The sequence below is a fragment of the Vigna angularis genome, chromosome 8 (assembly GCF_016808095.1).
Source record: "Vigna angularis cultivar LongXiaoDou No.4 chromosome 8, ASM1680809v1, whole genome shotgun sequence".
In the NCBI taxonomy this organism is placed as follows: domain Eukaryota; kingdom Viridiplantae; phylum Streptophyta; class Magnoliopsida; order Fabales; family Fabaceae; genus Vigna; species Vigna angularis.
Genome location: NC_068977.1, coordinates 21628844 through 21647987, shown reverse-complemented (window position 1 = coordinate 21647987; position 19144 = coordinate 21628844). Strand labels below are relative to the sequence as shown.

Below are 19144 nucleotides of genomic sequence, written 5' to 3'. Positions count from 1 at the left end.
TCATCTCACTTCTCGGACCAAAGCTCATGCCCGTCAGTTACACATCCAGCTTCGCACCATGAAGAAAGGTAAACATCCTATCGATGAGTTCCTTTTAGTGGAAACATCGCTTTTTATAATAGATAAAAATATCTATTATGATAAGTAGCTTCACATCATAATTCTAGACATCATAATACGTCTGTGTTTTTTATGACATACTTCTGTTACCTATCATAATATATCAAATATATTATGACATGTAACTTTTTACCTATCATAAAAACTTGATTTTAAAAAAAAAATACATGATTATTTTTGGCATCCAATCAATTTACAATTAATTTTCCCCTATTATGAACAAATCCAATCAATTTAGAATGAATATAACCTAAAATGAAAAAATTCAATTGAACAAATAAAATAAAATTCATTTCATACATGGAAATGTATGTGTACATGCGTAGAAAGGGGATAAAGAAGGCAAATGCCCCAAGCCTATAACAACAACTAAATCAATGTATCAGATAATAAGACACCTTCTCATCAAGATCAACTTGAATATTTTCTTCAGTTAAACGTTCCAATTCAGTTAAAAAACTTCAGCTATTTACTTCGTGCTCTGCAGGGTGTTAAGCTCCAGTTCTCAGTCCCCGTCCTCGAAAATCAAGCTTATCTTCTAAATCCTCAACTTGCTTTTGCAAATCTTGAATTTCTTGGAAAAGCCGATCAGCATTTTCAACATGTTGCACCAATGTGTCAACTAAATCTTTGTCAGTCTTCACTTGTGCTAAAACACATAAAACCTGAAAATTACAGCAATTGTATAACCCAAATCAAGTTATCGGAAAGCAAAACGGGGAAACAGATAATACACTCTCTGGTACATGGCACTTCTAATAGAACCACACAGACCAATAAAAAGAATTAACTCAGTTGACTTTGTTGAATTTTTTTATTTTTAAAACAATGTTACCAGTGTATCAAATTTACCTTTGTTATTAATAACTTTAAAAAGCCTCCTCTCGTTAATTGTCAATAAAAAACAGACATTCATAATATTTAATTGTGCAAACCAGGACAGGAAATATCCTGTTTCCAAGTAAACTATAAAATTCCTTAGAAAAAGGACCATCAATTTTTTCTAAAATATGCTTGTTATATTAAGGAGCAGAGGAAGTACTAAATAAATAATTGATCTAAAACAATAATCAACTTCGACAAAAAAATATTTCAGACAGGAAGTAAACGTTGGAATTTAATCTCTTAATAGAAATTTAATTAAACACAAAAGCACAGACACAATCAGCTAAAAGTTTTAATTTGGCTTCTGAACTAATGATTTAGAAATGGTTTACAATAAAATCACCCCAATAGCATAATAAAGAGAACTGCTGCCTTTTTGAAGCGAAGTCTTCATTGGCTTTTACTGCAAGGTCAGCCTCGATGCCTTTTACTGCTGAGAATCATAGCAAAATTAGTAGCAATGTTTTTTTTTTCCAGAATCATAACCACCATGAATATAGTGTATATCTGTATGATGAACTAAGTAATTCAGATAGAAACTTACTTAATTTTTTGGTATTGAACTTATATAGTGATCTTCATCCTTGACACTTTGGGGCTTTCTCTTAGAACCACGTGCTGCTAAAACTCAAGTAAACAGAATCAGAAACTAATCATCATATTTTTCTTACTTAACTCTTATAGTCTTCTTTCACTCAAATCCTTAATAAAGCATGTCCAAGTAAAAGTAAACCTTGAATTTGTTTACCAATTTTAACCGAAAAATTCTTACACGGGAAAGGTATTTGCTGGATGAAACAGGGAAAGAAAATTGCACATCAAACGATAGCCTAGCAGAGTATATTCTGAGGGTCCATGTGCCTTTCTACTGTGATATACTTGAAAGAACGTAGTGATATAACCACCACAAAATATATAGTATATATCAGTATTAGTAGCCAACTACTTTGTTCTAGAGGCATAAGGCAGTACATAAAACAAAAGGGAAATACATCATGATGAAGATGATTCACTTTAAAAGTTGAAAATACAATGACCAAACTCAAGAATAATCAATGATAATATAAATGAAATAAAGCCTTTTCTTCCTTTCTCCATGGAAGGACTGAGTTCTGATTCGATTTCCTCCTGCAAGGAGCATATATACATACAAAGATAACAATATAGACATGCACATCATAACTAATTTCAAGGGGACTATTTTGGTCGCAAGGAGCATAAACTTTAATATGATATATAACAGAGCATAAATGAAACACTAACAAGGGCATTCAATATATATAAATGAAAACCCAATCATGAATACAAATACCTAAAAAATAAATAAGAACGTGCTTGGAAACTTTTTTTCCATGAACAAGTTCCTTACGTCTGCTTTATTTGCAGAAGCAACATCACTAATTGTACACTATACATGAAAGCAAGATCAACACTATTAACTTCTTGTACATGTTTAAATGTAAAAAGAAGAGAATAAATTCAAACAGTATACCAAGGAAAATAAACTTTAGGAACTTGGGAACCTACTAGCAACCGAGCGTTAGTACGACAAATCTCCGCATTGATCGCTACAGCAGATGCCTTACCTTTCTCCTTGGAAGTTGTTTCTACTTTCTGCACAAACAATCAAAAGAAATACATATGAATTTCCTCCATTACCATTAGGAAAAACCCCTAATTCCGTGACTCTATAGAAAAATTCTCCAGGTAGGGCACAAATTGAGTCATAAGAGTTTCAGTGGCATACCTGAAGCAATTCCTCGATGTCAGCGTCGACGGAGGCGTAGAGTCTGGTAAACGCATCGTCGCCATAGACATTAGAATCACGATGCTTCTCGACATCGTATTTGTCAATGGAGACCACGATGAGGAGAACCAAGGTAGACTACAGCGTCGATGCAACACACGCCGCGAAGGGGGAACGTCATCTGAAGAAAAGAAAGGATTACAAAGTGAGGCGTAAAAACGATGAAGAGAACGTGGAAAGAGTAATAAATCCAGGACTGAGATTTTATCATAGGTGGTAAGGTTTTGAAGTTTATTACAAAAAATGTCTAGTTATAACTATAGATTTTCTAAATACATCATCCTAATCTTTTCTGTTATTACGAGAATGTTATTGATCTATGTTACTATAAGTTTTTTAAAATACTTCATAATAATTTTTTCTTTTATTATAAAAAGGTTATCGATCAGCTTATTAGATAGATTTCACCCTTCATAATAATTCTGTCACGAAGTTTTTTCTTACTCTTCGCATCAAAGCGTTCGTGCCTTCTTTTCATTTCATTGGTTATGATGTTTTAAATTTTTTGCATGATGTAGAGATATATGTATGAAATGTACAATAACATAAATAGAAGATGAAAGACTTTTTTTTATAGAAAACAACATTTAAGTTAAACAGAGAATAAAATGTATTTCTGAAAATAATTATAAATAGGCTTAAAACATTTAATTACTTGCAACACTTCATCTTATTAAAATTATAAACTCTCAATATTCTCTCTAGTTTTTAGGTTATACTTGTATACTTTTTTTAACAATCAGGTCTGACGAATAATCACATAATGAGGAAAATTAAAACTATTTCAGAAAAATCTTACCATTAGGCCTAGACCTGTCAATTTGGTCCTCCTTACATGGTTTGGCCCTAACCCACGTGGGTTGGGGCCAAAAAAGTCCACAGGACCGAAAAGCCTCTCGTAAAAAAAGCCCATGGGACTAAAATATAAATGATTTTCTTAGAAAATTATTGAAAAAGAAATTAAATATAAATGATTTTCTTTTTCATTTTATACTCAACAAATCATGTTCATAACAAAAATAATAAATAAAAAAAACTCAAACCTTGTGCAGACTAAAGTTGTATTCGCTCATAGAATTCAATCTCGTTGTACTACTCACTCAAAATATTTACATTTTAAATGTCATAAACTTAAATATAAACATAAACATAAACATACATTTATGTTATGTGTTCTAATTGAAAGTTAAAAATAAATTATTTAATGTGTTAGTTAAAGAATTGAATCAGTATAACATTTGTCATTCTTTAGTACTTTAGGTCTATTTAAAATTTTCATTTTTTTATAAATTTTTAAGAAATGAACTTTCTTTTTATAATATATCTTATGGTGATTTTGAGAAAAGATTATGGGAGAGAAAAAAACAAAATAAAACATAAGTTTAATTTACACATAAAATATTAATACTATTTTTGATCAAAAAAATTTAGATAATAAATTTTTGAATTATTTTTAATTTTAAATAATTAAAAGCAGATTGAGTAATATTTTAAAAGTCAAGGAAACAAAACAATGATTCTTTTTAAGAACTGTAAAAGCAGTGCAAATATTAAATCAAATTAATATGTTATTATCTCTCTTTGGGGTTATTTTGATATTACTAATTATATATAATTTTCTAATAGTTGGTATCTGCAACATAAGACATAATTTTATTAAAATTGACAACAAAATAAAGCATTTTTATAATATTTCAGTAAAATAAATTTGTAATACTATTTAGTTGTATAAAATTAAGTGTGTGGTTTGCAATTGTTTTTAATTATTTAAAAATTGTGGTTATTTTGAATATTAAATATTCTATTATACTATAATTAATTAGTTTTATTTAATAATTTGAAATAAGAAATCAATTACATGAATATAAAATTTAGTACTTTTAATAGTTACTATTAAGAATGTTGAAGTTTAGTTTTCAAAAAAATTTTAGTGGGCTAAACCCACCTTAATCCTGACCCTAACCCCCTTAAGAGGGGGCATTGGGGATTGGAGCTTTTTTTTGGCCCCCATTTGAGGGGCTTCTTAAGAGGGGGCTTTTTTAAGAGTGGATTTTTTCAAGAGTGGGTTAGGGCTAGTCCCGGGATCATAGGTCAAATTGACACCTCTAATTAGGTCCACCGAGTTAGAAAATTAGTGCACCAACAATGCAAAGGAAAAATAAAACTTGTCTTAAGAAAAAACAAGCTGTTGATTGTTCTTACTCTTTTTTTTTGTTGGTTAAAAATTAATTATATGATAAAAATAAGATTGGTCCAAAAATCTCAAGTTATTGATTTCCTTATCAATAGCTTATAAATTTGAAACACATCGAAAAGAGAAAAACATTGAACTAGTCCAAAAAGAGACCTTATACTATTCATTGTTGCATATAAATCCATTTGAAGTTTTAGAAAAGATAAGCATACTAGACATTTTCAAAAGATGAAAATGAGACTAGCCCAGGAAGTCCTTAAACCATTATTGTTATATTTGAATCCATCTATGGGTTAGAAAAATTAAGCATATATCTTAGACACTTGAAACGAAGAAGACTAAATTGGTCCAAAGAACTTGAGGATTCTACTATTCAAATCTATTTTACTATTAGCAAATTAAACACTTTACGAGAAAAGGAAAAAGAATGAAACATTCAAATTGTTTTATGAGTATTTAGACGTTGGACCCTTCCATAACCGACGTCTAAATAATTGTTTTATTTACGAAAAATGTCACCGGTTATTTTTTAGTTGAATATTTAAGAGTTAGACATTTAAAAGGTAACGTTAAAAGTCTTTTCTGCATTAGTGTTATTCTCACTCCGGTGAATAAAAATGGAGGGATGGGGTAGATTCAGAAAGTATGTGTTACTATTCACTTCAAATTTTAGAACTGTGACAATAAATTTCCTACTAAATTTTACTTTCTTTTTTCTCCTTACCATGATAATGAAAATTTTGCATGAGTATCACAAAATTATTACCAATGTTAATTAGATTGGGATAAAGTGCATGAGTATCACAAGATTATTTGTAATTGGATTGTAATAAGGGATTGTTAATCCGAAATTCATTTCAAAAATTATAAAGATATAGGTTTGAGAAAAAAAATGGATGATTAAATGTAATCCGCGTTAATGGCTTGAATGATCAATCTTTCCTAACTGAAGTATCTAACCTTTCAGTTTAATTGAATGGACTAAGACCAATGACGTGACAATTTGTCGAACTTGATCCCTAATCGAAGCACACCTCATCATTTGTAATTCCACTTCTACCCTTTTGTGTTTATTTGGAGATTTGTGTCTGTACTGACAGGTCCTCCCGGCATAGACCGAGCGTCCAGCCATCCAATAAATGAACGTCCGCCAAAGATGGCACGTCCGTCCAATATGACGAGCGTCCAGCCATCCAATAAATGAACGTTTGCCGAAGATGGCACGTCCGTCCAATATGGCGAGCGTCTAGCCATTCAATAAATGAACGTCCACCGAAGATGGCACGTCCGTCCAAGATGGCAAACGTTCAGCCAATCAAGACCGAACGTCCAAAAGAACGGTTGTTCGAGCTTTCATGGAGCGAGCGGTCTTCCAATGTCGCCCATCCAGGCATGGACAACCCCTTCGCACAATAAAATAATGCTCGGGCTTGGGGGGCTTATGTACTGACAGGACCTCCCAGCATAGACCGAGCGAGCGGTTAACACTGCCGCCCACCAAGATGGCAATCAGGACGAGCATCCAGCCATTCAAGATGGGACGTCCGCCCAAGATGGCAATCAGGACGAGCGTCCAGCCATTCAAGATGGGACGTCCACCCAAGATGGCATTCAGGAAACCGAACGTCCTCCCAAAGATGGGACGTCCGCCCAAAATGGCAATCAGGAAACCGAACGTCCTCCCAAAGATGGGACGTCCGCCCGTGTCGAGCACCAAGGCCGAGCGTTCACCCAGGTCGAGCACCGAGGTCGAACATCTACCCAGGTGAGCAATCAAAATCGAACGCCCACCCAGGATGATTCCCAACACCGAGCGTTCAGTATGACCGAACGTTGCCATCCTACTGGTTCCCATCCTGGCCGACCATCATTTTGACCGGACATCACTGGCCGAATACCAATCAGACCGTCCATCCTGGCTGACCATCATTATGACCGGTTAACCACAGTTAAATGCTAATGACACATTAAAGCCCTTAATAAAGATTAAGGTATTATTGGGCCGTTTCCGGGCCCCCAAAAAGGTAAAAGCCCATCACAATCAGTATAAATAAAGGTCTCAGGTATGATTTCTGGACAGATTGCTTAGAACGCAACACATGCATGCATTATAGAACGCTCTGTCATATTACTGACTTGAGCGTCGGAGTGCCTTTGACAGGTACCCGACCCCCCGGCTTGGAGTATGGAGCAGCGCCAGGAATATGAGGACGCACTCTGGTGGATTACACCACTGTTGTTGGCCCTCATCACTTTAATAGCATTGCAAGGCCGAGGGTTAATGCTACAAACATGAAGGTTAAATCGGAGTTGATACAATTGGTCAAGAGCAACCAATTTAATGGACTGTCTCATGAAAGTCCATATGAGCATTTGACTACATTCAACGAGATTTGCAACACTGTAAAGATCAATGGTGTGTCGGATGATGCTATAAAGCTTAGTTTATTTCCTTTTTCATTTGGAGGCAATGTTAAACTATGGTTGAATTCTTTCCTAGAGGATAGCTTTACTGAATGGGAATGTTGGTTTCAAAATTTCTGAACAAGTACTTCCCATAGTCAAAAATCAACAAGGGGAAGCAAGAAATTTCTTCTTTCAGTCAAGGTATGAAAGAGACGTTAGGTCAAGCATGGGATAGATACAAAAGCTTGTTGAGAAAGATGCCCACTCATGGTTTTGATGAAATAACAGTAGTCATTCTTTTCCTAGAGGTCTTGGTTCACAAACCAAATTCATGCTAGATGCCTCAGCTATAGGTAATATCAAGTGTAAAACTCCAGAGGAAGCTTTTGAATTGATAGACAACATGGCTACTAATGATAACAAGATGCATAGTTAAAGAGGAGCTCCACCTCAACAGAAGGGAGTTCTACAATTATAGTCTCAGGATGCCTTGCTTGCATAAAATAAAATTATAACTCAACACTTGGAGAATTTCACAAAGACACTCGCTCAGTTGCCAAAACAGCTGAAGAACGTGTTACAGGTTTAACAACAACTCTTTGAATTATGTGGCGGTGATCATATCAATGGTCAATGTGGTTTTCTAGTGGAGGCCCTAGAAGATGTCAATTTTATGGGCAATCAATTCCAATATCGCTAAGGAAACTTCAACCAAGGGTGGAAACCTCACCCAAGCATGGGTCAAGGTCAAAATGGACAAGTTAAACAAGTAGGACAATTTAATAGACCACAGAAGCAACCATCACTATGGCAACAAGTATCTACATTAAATGAGATCAACAAAGGTAGAAGACATTCTTAAAAAATTTATGCAGGTGACTATCTCCAATCACAAGAGCACTAAAGTTGCTATAAGAAATTTGGAGATGCAGGTTGGCCAACTGGCCAAGAAAAAGGAAGATAAAGCGGAAAAGCAATTTGGGGCCAACACTGAGGTTAACCCTAAGGAAGAGTGTAAAGCTATTGTGAGCATAGATGATGAGTTAGGAAAAAGAGAAGAAAGATAAGAGAGAATATGTGAGGTTGAGACGAAAGAAAAAGAAAAGAAGAGGGGAGAGAAAAATTGTGAGAAAATTGAAAAAGTTCTTCCTTATCCTAAAGGGAGTGAAAAAATAGAGAAAGAGAGACAATATGAGCGTTTTAAGGAGATCTTCAGGTTATTGGAGATTACTATACCTTTGACCGAAGCATTACAGCAAATTCCTGCTTATGCGCACATGAAGCAATTCCTCATAGAAAATAAATATTTACATGAGGAGAGTATGGATGAATAGGGAAATTGCAGTGTTACTTTAGAGAAACCACTTCCTCCAAAAGTGAAAGATCTAGGAAGTTTTATTATTCCTTGCGTCATTGGGAAGGTGAATATAAGCAAAGCCTTAATTGATTTAGGGTCAAGCATTAATTTGATGCCTTTATCTATGCTTGAAAGGAATGGTGATCTTGAAGTCATGCCAACAAAGGTGACTTTGCTCATGGCGGATGGGTCTTCTAAGAAACCCTATGGTTGAATTCTTTCCTAGAGGATAGCTTTACTGAATGGGAATGTTGGTTTCAAAATTTCTGAACAAGTACTTCCCATAGTCAAAAATCAACAAGGGGAAGCAAGAAATTTCTTCTTTCAGTCAAGGTATGGAAGAGACGTTAGGTCAAGCATGGGATAGATACAAAAGCTTATTGAGAAAGATGCCCACTCATGGTTTTGATGAAATAACAGTAGTCATTCTTTTCCTAGAGGTCTTGGTTCACAAACCAAATTCATGCTAGATGCCTCAGCTAGAGGTAATATCAAGTGTAAAACTCCAGAGGAAGCTTTTGAATTGATAGACAACATGACTACTAATGATAACAAGATGCATAGTTAAAGAGGAGCTCCACCTCAACAGAAGGGAGTTCTACAATTATAGTCTCAGGATGCCTTGCTTGCACAAAATAAAATTATAACTCAACACTTGGAGAATTTCACAAAGACACTCGCTCAGTTGCCAAAACAGCTGAAGAACGTGTTACAGGTTTAACAACAACTCTTTGAATTATGTGGCGGTGATCATATCAATGGTCAATGTGGTATTCTAGTGGAGGCCCTATAAGATGTCAATTTTATGGGCAATTAATTCCAATATCGCTAAGGAAACTTCAACCAAGGGTGGAAACCTCACCCAAGCATGGGTCAAGGTCAAAATGGACATGTTAAACAAGCAGGACAATTTAATAGACCACAGAAGCAACCATCACTATGGCAACAAGTATCTGCATTAAATGAGATCAACAAAGGTAGAAGACATTCTTAAAAAATTTATGCAGGTGACTATCTCCAATCACAAGAGCACTAAAGTTGTTATAAGAAATTTGGAGATGCAGGTTGGCCAACTGGCCAAGAAGAAGGAAGATAAAGCGGAAAAGCAATTTGGGGCCAACACTGAGGTTAACCCTAAGGAAGAGTGTAAAGCTATTGTGAGCATAGATGATGAGTTAGGAAAAAGAGAAGAAAGATAAGAGAGAATATGTGAGGTTGAGACGAAAGAAAAAGAAAAGAAGAGGGGAGAGAAAAATTGTGAGAAAATTGAAAAAGTTCTTCCTTATCCTAAAGGGAGTAAAAAAATAGAGAAAGAGAGAGAATATGAGCGTTTTAAGGAGATCTTCAGGTTATTGGAGATTACTATACCTTTGACCGAAGCATTACAGCAAATTCCTGCTTATGCGCACATGAAGCAATTCCTCATAGAAAATAAATATTTACATGAGGAGATTATGGATGAATAGGGAAATTGCAGTGTTACTTTAGAGAAACCACTTCCTCCAAAAGTGAAAGATCTAGGAAGTTTTACTATTCCTTGCGTCATTGGGAAGGTGAATATAAGCAAAGCCTTAATTGATTTAGGGTCAAGCATTAATTTGATGCCTTTATCTATGCTTGAAAGGAATGGTGATCTTGAAGTCATGCCAACAAAGGTGACTTTGCTCATGGCGGATGGGTCTTCTAAGAAACCCTATGGTGTAGCGGAAGATGTTGTGGTTTGTATAGAGAAGCTTAAATTTCAGGTGGATTTTGTGGTAATGGAGATGGAGGAAGATGAGAAGATCCCAATTATTCTTGGAAGACCGTTTATGAAAACGGCAAAGGTAATCATCAATGTGGATGATGGGATGATAGTGCTTCAAGACCGAGAGGAAAATGTGATCTTTAATGTCTTCAAAGCTGAGCACCAGATTCAAGAGAGGAAGACTAATCATAAAGTTGCATGTAAGGAGGATCTTTAATGTCTCCATCTCTCTCCTTCTTCACTTCTTTCACTAAATTCACCTTAAAACCTGCACAAAAACACTGAAATCAAGCATAAACCTGTCCAACTCTCTTATTTATGAAAATATGAATAAAAGCATGATTTCAAGCTAGTTTATAAGTATAAAGGTTGCTTTTAGTATCAATTTTAAGCATGAAAATAACAGTTTTTCAATTGTTATCAATACCCCCAAACTTACAACTTTGCTTGTCCTCAAGCAAAAGTACTTCACCTAGTAAACAATTCAATTACAATGGTCTAGCAACTTTAAGCACACTTTCAATCAAATAAACAAAAATCAATCATGCTTGCTCAACTTATAAATCACATTCAAGAGACAATATAGTCTTAGCAAGCTAAACTTCAACCATGGTGCTCACAAATTAAAAGTCACAAGATAGATGCAAATGATAGATCAACAAACATGGAAAGTTGTTTTCAATGAGTGCATGGAACCAATCCTCACCAAGGAAAGTGTTTCACTCAAGCACAATGGTGTATAAGGATGTGTGTCTTACTCTCAAATATCACAATGTTACACAAATCAACTTTGCCTTTCGTTTCAACAATATCAAACACATTAACAAGCAAGTTACATCACAAGGACTTTTTTTTTTTTGAAGCTTGTATTGTGGCTGGGCTAAGAAGAAAAATTGGTTTTTCTAGACAACAAAACACCTTGAGATAACAGACCAAACAATTTAATTCATGATATAGCATAATATCTCTTTTTCTCCAAAATTGAATAACTCACTTCTCAACCTATTTCCCAACTCTTTTTCATTGAATTCATGTTTCTGTTTTTCTTGTTCTTTCTTCTTTTTCTTTCTTTCTAACTCAACTTATTGTTTTCTCAATGCTACCCTTTTTACAAGAACTCCCCCAAACTTAAACCATGCTCCTCATCCTAACATATATGTTCATCTCTACTCAAGGTAAGGAGGTTAATGATTTTTCAATAGGCTTAAGGTTTCGGGAATGAGAAAGTTTTCTTTAAGGTTCAAAGGTTATACATTGGCTTTTAGGCTCAAAATGTAGAAGAGGTGGAAGAACAAGATGGCCTTGATCATTTGTAACATGCAAGTAACTAGTTCAAATAGAGAAACTTAGGCAAAATCAACTATGATTCCAAAGTAATATCATTCATCAATAAACTCTGAGGCACAACATCTCACAGGTTTACTCAAGGTTCCAAAATTTGATAAACATCATGCCAAGAATATTGATCACAATTAAAACCAAGCATCTATCTAAACAGATACAAGCAACCACAATCTCTGTTCAACAAGATCAACCACATAATCTCAATCAGATTTTCAAAACAATTCTCATGGATAAAGAGCAAGCACAACAGATTTGTATTCAATTCAAGCATAACAAATGATTCACTCAAATCACCAGACCAATTGCACAAGAACTATCCACAAGGCAAGTCAAAAAGAAATCAAAAACACAAAAACTGAAAGTAAATAAGACTTGAAATTAAAACTGAAAAACCGATCAAAATGGACTCTTTGCATCTCCAGCAGTGTAGGACACTAGCTTTACTTTCATCTGAAACATCTTCCTCCAACAGTAGCTTATACTCCGCAACTGCTCCACCTCCCCCATCAGTAGGGGCCTGGCCCTCAGGCCATGCTACACGAGCAGCAAAATCTTCAAGTCATATGGTTGCTCAACTCCTGCATGCCTCAAGGGTTCACAAATGGTGGTTTTAAACTCTTTAATTCCTAAGGAAGATTTTATCCTGTAACAAGAAAGCTCAAAGCAAAATTAGTATCCCATAGTCAATTGAAGAGAAAGGTCCAAAAACAAACTAAAAGAAAAGTGCCAAAGAAACAAAACAATGAAAGCCAAAACAAACAAAGACAAAAATACATAAACATAGAGGGAAATCTCAGAATCAAACTTCCCAAAGGTACAACAATACAAAAAGATTTAAAAACACATCAAAATAAGTGTGTGAAAGAGTGTAAAAGAATGAGAAACTCATCATCAATCAAGAAAAACACATGTGCAGAACCAGCATTTTTGGCGCTGGGCGCCCCTGGTGCAGGGGGCGCTAGGCGCCACTCAGTCAATTAGGTGCAGGATGGCCACTGGTGCAGCTCGCGCTGGGCGCCCCTGGTGCAGGGGGCGTTGGGCGCCATATCAGTTTTCTGCATAATGCAGATTTCTACGAAATTGGCCACTCACCATGTGATTTTTGGTTCTAGACCTTCATTCAATGCACTCACACACCAAACAAGCTAAAACTAACCTAATACACTTATACAAACCATAAAAACAACATCACAACTCAAAAATCACAACAATGCAAAACTACACAAACATGCAAAACATAAGTAACTAATGCAAATAACACAAAAATCACACAAACACTAGTAAAAAGGATAAGAAAATTGGGTTGCCTCCCAAAAGCGCTTGTTTAACGTCATTAGCTTGACGGATGAGCATTTAAGTTTGGTTTTTGATGTTGGTGTGCTTCTTCCTTTCATGACACCAACATGTTCTAAGCAGCTTTCTTGTCACCAACTTGACTCTTCTTGAATATGGAGCCTCGATTTCGAGAACTCCATTTTCTTTGATAGCCTTAATAACCCAGACCCTGCTCTTAAGCTTAACTGGTTTGCCAGGTTTGAGTTCATCACTTTCCACAATAGAGCCTTAGTGAACTATTTCATCTTCCTTATCTTCTTCCTCTTCCTTCACTTTTGAGTGGAAACACTTAAGGCTTTTCTTGACCAACTTGGCAGCTTGCCCTGTTAGACTAGTCACTGATAAAAGTTCATCTGTGGCTTTAAGACTAGCCTGTTTTTCTCGACTTTGTTGCTCAGCTTCGAAGACATTGAATGTTATCTCTCTATCTTGGTCCTTTAATTTCAATATTCCCTCTTCCATATGAATGACAACCTTAGCTGTCTTCATGAAAGGTCTTCCAAGAATGAGTGGTATCTCCGCATCTTCCTCTATGTCCATCACTACAAAGTCCACCGGGAATTGGAGCTTATCAATTTTTATTATCACATCTTCAACTACACCAAATGGATATTTGATAGATCTATCTGCCAACTGAAGCATCATTCTTGTTGGCTTGGCTTCAAGACCACCAATCTTTTTAAGCATAGAGAGAGGCATCAGGTTGATGCTAGCCCCTAAATCAATAAGAGCCTTCCCTATATCATGGTCTCCAATGGTGCACGGAATGGTGAAACTCCCCGGATCTTTAAATTTTGGAGGGAGAGTCTTCTGCATGATGGCACTACAATTTCCCTGCACTTCAATTGTTTCCTCATCTAAATACCTCTTTTTCTTGTTGAGGAATTGCTTCATGTACTTTGCATAAGCAGGAATTTGATCTCAAGCTGGTTGAATATTTGCTTGAACCAATCCAAATGTTTCTCTTTTTCTCTATTGGAAAGATTTTTCGGATAAGGAAGATGTTTCAAAATTTCCTTCTCTTTTTGCTTTTTCTCTTTTTCTTTTCCTTTATTTTCTTCTTCTCCCCAACAATCTCTTGATCAATTTTCTTTTGTTCTTGAATCTCATCTTCATTGCTTCTCTTTTCTTTATTTGGCAGTTGTTTCTTGTAATCAACCCCAACCTCTTTTCCACTTCTTGTTGTAATGACATTACATTCCTCCTTAGGGTTAACTTCAGTGTTGGCCACAAAATTCTTATCAGACTTTTCCTCTAACTTCCTGGCTAGTTGGCCAACTTGTATCTCTAAATTCCTGATGGAAGCTTCCGTGCTTTTATAGTTGGAGATGGACACTTGCATAAACTGCTGAAAAGTGTCCTCTAACTTTGAGGTCTTGTCAGATAAGGAGGGATGTGGTAGATATTGTTGTTGAGGTGGTCTGTTTGATGGCCCAGCTTGTCCTTGGTCCATACTTGGGTGAGGTCTCCATCCTTGGTTGTAGTTACCTTGGCTATCTTGATTACCCATATAATTTACCTCTTGGAAATTGGCTTGCATGGCACACTGACCATTTACATGATCTCCACCACATAGCTCACATCCTTGATGTTGAGCTTGAGAAACATTCTGGAGCTCATTAGGAAGTTGAGAGAGCTTATTCATGAGAGCTTCGAGTTGTTGGGTCATTATTTTGTTTTGAGCTAACAAGGCGTCCTGAGATTGTAGTTGAAAAACACCTTTTTGTTGATCCCTTTCATTCTGCAATTCATTGTCATTTGCAGCCATGTTTTCTATTAGCTCATGGGTTTCTTCTGGTGTCTTCCATCGAATATTTCCTCCAACTGAGGCATCCAACATCAATTTGGTTTGGGATCTCAATCCCCCAACAACATATCCAGGACAGTAGGCTCATCAAACCCATGAGTGGGCGTCTTTCGTAGTAAGCCCTTGAACCTATCCCATGCTTGACTCAAAGTTTCACTACCATCTTGCTGAAAAGATGATATTTCCAGCTTTCCTTTATTTACTTTTGATTGTGGGAAGTATTTGTTGAAGAACTTGACAACCACATCCTCCCATGCCGTGAAGTTATTCTCAGGAAAAGAATTCAACCACACCTTGGCGTTGCCTCCCAACGAGAATGGAAACAAGCTGAGCCTTATAGCTTCATCAGGAACATCATGAATCTTCATAGTATTACATATCTCAAGGAAGGTGGCCAAATGATTGTACGGATTCTCATGAGAAAGGCCATGGAACTGATTGTTCTGCACCAAATGGATGAGAGCAGGCTTTATCTCCATGTTGGCGGCATTAACCCTTGGCCTAGCAATGCTGTTGAAGTGAAGAGGCCCTGAGAATGTAGAATAGTCCTCCAAGGTGCGTCTAGCTTGGCCATCACCATGACCATTTGGATTGGCGGCCATATCTTCTCCTTCCTGATCAAAAACAGGTATGAATGGTTGCTCGGGAATCTCAGGAATAAGTAAAGTTTCTCTAGCAGCCTTGTTTTGCCTTCTCCTTCTATTGTTGTTTCTACGGGCAGTTTTCTCAACTTCAGGGTCTAAAAGGAGAGGTTCAGATGATGTTGTTCTCGTAGTACGGATTGTGCCCTGCAAACACTAGAGACAACAATACTAGAGCACCAAGTTATCCAAAAATAAAAGAAAACAAAAATTATTCACAGTAAAAAGAATATAAGAATAAAGCCTAAATTGGTTAAGAATCACACAAAAGTATAGTGTTAACCACGAGTCCCCGGCAGCGGTGCCAAAAACTTGTTGCGACTTTGGCAAGTGTACCAAATCGTTCTAAGTAATAAAACCGGTAAGACCGGATATCGTTTCCCAAGAGACTCGTGTCACCAAACAATCGTATAATTTCCAACTAACTTAGACTAAAGAATGCTTCATAATTTGTGTTTTTGTGCAATTAAAGTAAACATGAAACATACTTGATAAAAGTGATCTTAGATACTCAAACACTTGGAAATGGAAAGATTAGAAATGATATGGAATGGTATTGTTGGGGGTATGATTTCACCTACTTCATTCTTATGTATAGAAAATCACTTCCTCTTCATTAATATGCCAATGTCAATCTACTAAATTACTCAAACCCAATCCCTTGGTAGAGAGAGCCTAGACTTCCTTATTAAGCTCCAATCCCTTGGAAGACCTAACAATTATTTCCGCATTAAGAATTGAGATCTAAGACAACCAAAGGTCCTAGTTCTATCCCTAGATACTATTTCCTTTAGGTGTTTAATCCAAGTCCAGATTTACCCAACATTTCCCAATATCAAGCAAATCCTAAAATCATGTCATGGATAGCAACTTCACAACAAGCATTAAGAAAATGAATTAAACACTAACAATCAATGAAAGAGGCATATATTCATTCAAAACATAGTATTTTACATAAGATTTCAGTGGCTACATCAATCCCCCAACAATAATGAAACTAACTCTTCATGAATGGAGAGCTCAAGCTTACAACAATGGTGGAAATGGAAGAAGGAATAAGACCCAAGGGTGAAGAAGGACTGTTCCCACAGCTCCTAGCCTGCCTCCAAGAGCTCCAATTGAGAGAAAACGTGTCTGGGCAGCCAGAGATCCAAACCCCTTCGCGTTTTAGGGTTAAATAAGCTCTGTTTGACACATAAGCAAAAGTCGCACCCGGCGCCCTCTCAGTCGCGCCCGGGCGCGAGCCTCTCTAGACAAGTAACGCCCGGCACCCCATTTCTCACGCCCGGGCGTGAAACTCTCTGGAAAATGGCGCCCAACGCCCCTCTGTCGCACCCGGGCGTGAAACTCTGGATATGGGCGAGCGTCCTCTTCTCTGCATTGGACGAGTGTCCACTGATCTCTGGACGAGCATCCACTTCTAGCTGGCCCAGGACGAGCGTCCTCTTCTGCCTGGCCGAGCGTCCACTGAGTGTCCTCTGGACGAGCGTCCTCTTCTGCTCGCTGAGCGAGCGTCCTCTCTTGCGACCATAGGGCGAGCGTCCTCTTCTAGCTGGACGAGCGTCCTCTCTTGCGTCCACAGGCGAGCGTTCTCTTCTCGTTGGACGAGCGTCCTCTTGTGCTGGCTGGACGAGCGTCCTCTTCTGCCTGGCTTGGACGAGCGTCCACAGTGCCTGGCTTGAACGAGCGTTCACTTCTCTCTGGACGAACGTCCTCTTAGCTCGCTGGACGAGCGTCCGCTTCTCTCTGAGTGAGCGTCCGCTCGTGCTAACAGTCTGGACGAGCGTCCACTTATCCTGAGCGAGCGTCCGCTCGTGCTTCCACACTGGACGAGCGTCTCTGAGTGAGCGTCTTCTCTCTGGCGACGAGCGTCCGTTCGCTGTTGACGAGCGTTTCTGCATGTGCTCACCTTGGTTCATCTCTATACATGGTTGGAGACTCTTCCAAGCTCATTTTTAGCTACAAAATAAGGGATTATTGATGAAAGTACATCAAAGTAGCCAAAAACATATTTATTTAGAAAACAAGACAAAAGAAGAGGATTTAACAAGTTATAAGTTAGAAAGGAGTTGATTTTGCTACTAAAATGATGCTTAAATAATGGTAAAATTTAGCATTATCAGGCATGCCCCCTAGTTCATTTTACAGACTACACACTAGTAAAAAAAACACTTTCGAAGGCACCATATACGTCTCGTTTAAGAAAAACCGAAGCGTACAACCCTATATACCTCAGTTACGAGTGCACCCGAAGCAGAATGGTTGTATTGCCTCGGTTGATAAGACACCCGAGACCTATACCATTGTACAAATCACTGCAAATCAGAGACAACTTTTTGAAAAGATTTTTGAAAAGCCTTATTGCTTCGGTTTACTAGGCAACCGATGCCTATACAGTTGTGCATGTCAGGTTTTTCGCCTGAAATCCTCTACAAGTTAGACTTTTCGCTTGAACCACTGATAGCTCTGCTATGCTAGGCCTAAGGCATCAGTTCTTCAGGGAACCGACGTCATTGATGCGCACTTCATACTTCGGCTATTGCTTTCAACCGGTGCAATATTGTGCTATTACCTCGGGTTTTAAAGTAACCGAGGTAGTAGCTCCATTTTTTGACCTTAAGCTACACGGTTTCATTTGTGTCGCCCAACATCTTCTTCTTCCTCTCGTGGTCTCATACTTCTTCTTCGTTGTGCTCTATGTCCACCACTACCACTGCTTGTGTTGTCATTGCGTTCCTCCTTCTTGCCAATGCTCATGGCTATCGTTGCTGGTTGCCGTTCTTGGCCGCGCCTCCTCCCTTCGTCGTCGCGCTGTCCCGTCACTGCTGCCTGCGTTGTCTCCAACGAGGTTACTATTCTATCGCCGGTGTAGCCTCCGCCGGTGTTGCCTCTTTATACAAAAAGTGGAGTAATTGTTGGTGCGAGTTTGAGGAAAGACAGAATGCTTCTTCTCCTGAATGGTCTTCGGATCATACAACTCTGTTAGCCGAGTTTTGTTGCTGCAGGAATAATTTAAGGTGCCATCATCTCTTCCCTTACTGTGCTTTGTTATTGTTATTTTATATTTTTTTCTTTTGTGTTTGATTAGTGTTAGTAGTTATCAGCTTTCTGGAAAGATCAACAACTTGTCCTTGGTAAATCTGTTGTCAATTAATTAATGAACAACTTAAGGCTCATATTTTGTTACCATTGAAATTCAAAATGTGTATTGGAAGGCCTTTATTCAAACTTGTGAATTGAAGTCTACTACTTAATTCATAAAGAATTAGTTACCAACCAATTTTGTTAAATACATCTTATAAGCTAGTCAAATAAGTTAATGCTAACTTATTGATTTTATTCTAAATATATTCTAACTATTCTTGATTTATATAAAAAATGGACTTTCTAAATTATTTTTTAATTTTTGAGGATGGTGTTCGCATTTTGAATTAAATTAGAGATACTTTTAGAATAATACATTACACTTAGTAGAATTTTTAGTTAAACAAACTTACATGA

General features: G+C 37.2%; 1 non-coding gene across 3 annotated transcripts; it reads right to left on the bottom strand.

Annotated features, from left to right (window-relative positions):
* Positions 1–389: 389 nt before the first annotated feature.
* LOC108344753 (uncharacterized) lies at positions 390–3116 on the bottom strand. Of its 3 annotated transcripts, XR_001833573.2 has the most exons (4): positions 2753–3115; positions 1550–2619; positions 1349–1438; positions 390–785 (listed from the first exon to the last, which is right to left on the bottom strand). It is a non-coding gene; the product is annotated as an uncharacterized LOC108344753 (transcript). The 3 variants fall into 3 exon arrangements; XR_008244919.1 differs by having other exon boundaries at positions 390–1435; positions 2753–3116; XR_008244918.1 differs by having other exon boundaries at positions 390–1438.
* Positions 3117–19144: the final 16028 nt, after the last annotated feature.